The following is a 5,518-nucleotide window of genomic DNA, read 5'->3' as shown; positions in this document are numbered from 1 at the left end:
GATGAAGAGCCAGATGGAAAGCTGTGGTACTACGACATCGAGAGGCTTCTCAAAGTAGGAGAATATCCAGAAAGCGCTACTGGCAAGCAAAAGAGGACTTTAAGAAGAATGGCCAATCACTTCTTTCTCAATAAATAAATCCTATATAAGAGGACTCCAAACTTGGGATTGCTACGATGCGTCGACGCCTTGAAAGCCACAAGATTGTTTGAGGAGATACATGTAGGAACTTGTGGACCCCACATTAATAGTTTCATGCTTCCGAAGAAGATTTTGAGAGCTGGATACTTTTGGATGACCATGGAGAGGGATAGCACTCGATATGTGCAGAAGTGTCACCAATGTTAAGTTCATGGAGACTTTAGACTAGTTCCCCCAAAACGAACTCAATGTGATGGGTTCTCCTTGGCCATTTGCCGCTTGGGGCATGGATGTTATTTGTACCATAGAGCCTACTGCGTCCAATGGACACCGGTTTATCTTGTTAGCTATCGACTACTTCACGAAATGGGTTGAAGCCTCAACACATAAGGCTGTAACCAAAAAAGTTGTAGAAAATTTCATTCGCAACAACTTAGTTTGTCAGTTTGGAATTCCAGAGTCAAATCATAACAGATAATAGGGCCAATCTCAATAGCGACCTAATGAGAGAGATTTGTGAAAGATTTAAAATCTCTTATAGAAATTCCACGGCATATCGACCATAAATAAATGGAGCGGTTGAAGATGCAAAAAAGAATATTAAGAAGATCTTAAGGAAGATAGTGGACGGTAATAGGGAATGGCATGAAATGTTGCCATATGCTTTACTTAGATATCACACCACAATCAGAACTTCTACTGGGGCAAATCCTTACATGTTGGTTTATAGGTCGAAAACAGTGATACCTGCAGAAGTTGAAATACCTTCATTAAGAATCATCCAGGAAATTGGTCTAGATGATGCTGAATGGATTCGTAGCAGGATCGAGCAGTTAATGCTCATTGATGAGAAGAGATTGGATGCAGTCTATCATGGTCGCCTCTATCAAAATAGGATGATCGGTCATTCAACAAGAAAGTCAAGCCTCGTCGATTCACACCGGTACAATTAGTATTGAAGAAGATATTCTCTCACCAGGATGAAGCCAAAGGGAAATTTGTGCCAAATTGGCAAGGTCCTTACATAGTCCACCGAGTACTCTCAGGAGAAACAGTAATTCTAGAAGAAATGGACGGCATAGTAAGCACGAAGCCGACCAATTCAGACGCCATCAAGAAGTACTACATTTGAAACCATTAAGACTAATTGTTTCTTTGTACTTTTTACATTTTTCTTTAATATAACAGAATTACATATTAGCCTGAATTCACAAAGCAAGATACGTAGGCAGCCCACATAGGGTTTGGTTTCCCTTAGAAAACCCAAAATATCATCCTTTCATGTACTTAGAACTATGCTCGACCTGACTTCCCACGGTGGGATATGTAGGCTCAGATTTGGTCCCCTTCATATTTTTACCTTTTCATTGTACTGAACTGCGGTCTGACCTGACTCCACTTGGATACGTAGGCAGCCTGAGTCAAGCTCGGTCATTACATTATTTTACTGTCTTTTGTATCAAACTATGTTATGACCTGATTCCTATTCTTAAAATATGTAGGCAGCCTAAGTCAGGCTCGATCACTGCACTCCATATTTTTACTTTTTCCATTATAATTAAACTATGTCATGACCTGATTCCACTTGGATACGTAGTCAGTCTGAATCAGACTCTGTCGCTGCATTTTATTTTTCCTTCTCTACCCCCTGAACTACGTACAGATTTGATTTCTTTTAAGGATACGTAGGCAACCTGAAAGGTTCGTTCTTACCTTTAGGAAAATCCCTCGTCGCTCTAAGTATAACCCCAGAATATAAGCGATCTCCCCGCCATAGTCTTCATAGCATCAACAAAGTCAGAGGAGTTCCACCAGAAGGATAAAGCTGCTAGAATCACAACGATGAGCTGAGGCTAACGGATTTTGAGACATGTCATAATCTAAAAACGATAAAAAAATACTATATATACTTAATATCTACATAATATATTTGCGAAAACATATATACATATATATATTTTTCACTATACTTTCCAACTTTCCCACCTACTAAGACTCCAGATTTGGGAGTGATCGAGAAACCAAGGGAGTGTTAGAGAATTCCATAAACAAAGCTAGGATCCCCAAATCGACACAAATCAACACCCTCTCCCAAGTAAGAATTTTTCTTTGAGTGCGGGAAAACAGGAATTGAAAGACAACATCAAGTCAAGCTTTGGGATAGGATCAGGAGCATCATGCGGATTACCTCCACGACATGAGCTGAATATTCTTCTTTTACTTTATTCTCTTTACATACATTTATACTAATCCTCACAAGCTTTAAGAGTTTTATTCAAATTCTTTCGCAGGTACATTCTAAAGACCCAAGTCGAAAACTAAGAAAAAAGGATCCTCACAGGAAGATTAAGCTATTTACTTCTCTCAATAAACTCCGTAAATCGGAGAGTGTCGTCTAATTTTAACAAAGTCAAGATTCTGCAAGCCAAGGACTATATATAAGCAAACAAGTCGAGCTTCCGCATTTCAAGGACTGTATATAAGCAAACAAAGTTTAGTTTCACATTCTGAAGACTGTACATAAGAAAGAAACGCGATTCTCTGCCATATCGGAGGATACAAATGATAAATACAACTCTCCGTCATATCAGGAGTTGTGCACCAGCAAGGGGGACGCCCTGCCGCAATCAAAGAATATGCATAAGCAAAGCAACACTCCACCATATCGGAGAATCGTATTTCAACAAACAGAGCACAACCTGCCAATCAGAGGCCCACACCATAGTAAGCGTGCAAGAAAGCCACTATCACGGCAATATCAAGTTCCAGCAGCAATACCATCATCTAGTTCATAATGAAGGTCGTCTTACCAATACAAGGCAGTTTATTTATGGGCAAATGTCCCACCGTTGGAGGTTTTACTTTTCAAACATTGCTCGCCAGTGAGATGGCGCTTACTTCTCAACTACTCGGCCGATGGAGGCTATTTACATTTCAGTCGACGAAGTCTATTTACATTCAAGCAGTTGCTCAGCCGATGGAGGCTAGACGAAGGCTATTTACATTTCAGCCGATGGAGGCTATTTACATTACAGCCGATAGAGACTATTTACATTTCAGTTATTGCCCCGTCAGTTGAAGGCCTTCACAAACAGAGACTATACTAGTTTGAATATCTAAACTCTACCCTTTACATTACAATTTTAATTTATAATTTTTTGAACAACAGGCACTTTTCTCCCCATTTACCTATTTTGTAGGAACATGCAGTACAACGTGGAATCACCTTCTTAGGAGCAAACTGGGGCAAGCTAGTGGAATGTCAAGCATCCCTAGCTACGTCAAGGATTCTGGTGAAGAAACTCAACTCGACTCGAAGTTTTCATTTTTTAATTTTTTTTAGTGCCATAACTCAGTGCCGTCTTAATCCGACATAGGACAATTTTTGAAAATCCACAATCTCCTTCTCTCTCAAAATCCTCAACAGATATTTTATCCAACGTCTCCTCATCTCCAACTATTCTAAATAATCAATTTTGGGACTTGCACCCGTATTCTTTTTCATTCGTGCTGAAATCTTTATTATCCTCCTCGAAGGGACCTAGTAACACCATTATTCTATACTAGGGCAAATTTCAAGGATCATCAAACTTTGCTACAATTCGAATTATCAATTGCCCGATTTCTCGTGAAGTCCGAGATATGTAGGCGGCTTGAAAATCGGATCTCGGCCATAATCTTTCAAACATTTTATTTTTTCCGAGACAAAATTGATTACGTCAATATGAGTGCCCAAAGATTTTCACACAAATCTTCGATCATTCAGGGGCAACTGTTGACACCCAATTTTGGCTCGCCATTTTTTCCTTTAACTTATTTTTCAATGCTTCTTGGCCCTAAATAATTTTTAAAAATTAAATAAAACATAAGATTCGTATTTTTATCTCTATTTCGATAATTTTTTAAATAATAAAAGGGAATCCATTTTTCTATCATATTATAAAATATTTTAATTAAATATTTTAAAATCAAAATCGCACACATAAAGTAAAATATCTTTTGACGATCACATTCATATTCTTTCTAATCTTTTATTTCAGGGCGATATTGTGACCATATGTATATGTATATTCTTATTACATAAAATATATTTTATAAGATGTACATATACTTTCTCATATTCTTGTTTTTATATATTATATTTTTATTTTTATACACACATGTATATGCATATATTTTTGTTAATATTAAATCATAAAAGATATTAAAATTGAACGTTTTGAAAAATCATGTTTGTAATCTATTTACGTTAAACTAAAAATAATTCTTAGGCTATCAGGAAGCATCGATAAATTTAGATTCAGCAGAAAAAAAGCATTCGGGCTAACAATAATTCAATTTCATTTTTTAATTCACCCGAACCCAACTCTTAGTTTATGAATTTCAGCCAAGAGCCCAAAAACTAGCCCGAAACTCAATATAATTCCTATGTCCGCTTTGCCATTCCACCTCAACAGATACAATATAATCTGATCCGTTGATTTGCTTTAAATCCGAAGGATCCCAAAATTTTCAGTCAGTTTTATATATATGTACACATATACAATTATTTTATTTATTTAACTATCTATTTATTTATTTTCTTTTTCTCTTCTCTTTAAATTAAAATTCGAACCATCCGATTAAGTGACTAGACGGATAAAAAATAATTAATTTTTAACCGGCTTATATTTATCTCTCTCTCTCTCTCTCTCTCTCTCTCTATCTATATATATATATATATATATATATATATATATATTTCTTTATATCTTTATTTTGAACCGTCCAATTAAGAGATTGAATAGATCAAAATTAGTCAAACGTTGCAACAAATGCACATTTTTTTACACAGCTTTTTCCCTCTTTTTAAAAAAACATCCGCGTGAGTATCTCTTTTCAAGAAAAGGTGTGTAGTCACCATCTCCATTTACCCCAAAACACACAAAAATCAAACCAAACCTCCATCTCTCTTTTTATTCCTCCTTACTACCCTCACCAAATGAGAATGGCTAGCAGCCATAGACACCGCAGTATAGCTACTACACCTGCACAAGAATCCCCCCAAATCAGCCCCTCCAGCCCATAAATCTTTTCAAGAACAGAAAATCCGTCCCAAATCCATATAACAATAAAAATAAGTTTCAAATCCGCTTTAAAGACCTGTGATTCGCCCAAATCAAGAGATGAATCGTCCCTTTCAAAGGTTTGAATCTAATTTCGTCATCTTTATCCAACGTTGATTTCCATTAAGATATTGGTTTTGAATCTAAATTTTGAAATTTGGATCCGCACCTATAATTAGAAGGTCAAAAATTAACAAAAATAGGCTGAATTTTCAAAGCAAAATAAAAAAAATAAGAGAAATAAGGTTCAAGATCTGGAAAAGGGAACGAGT

This window comes from Capsicum annuum, chromosome 7 (genome assembly GCF_002878395.1).
Source record: "Capsicum annuum cultivar UCD-10X-F1 chromosome 7, UCD10Xv1.1, whole genome shotgun sequence".
NCBI lineage: Eukaryota > Viridiplantae > Streptophyta > Magnoliopsida > Solanales > Solanaceae > Capsicum > Capsicum annuum.
The sequence above is the reverse complement of the archived record's forward strand: the minus strand, read 5'-3'. Positions refer to the sequence as shown.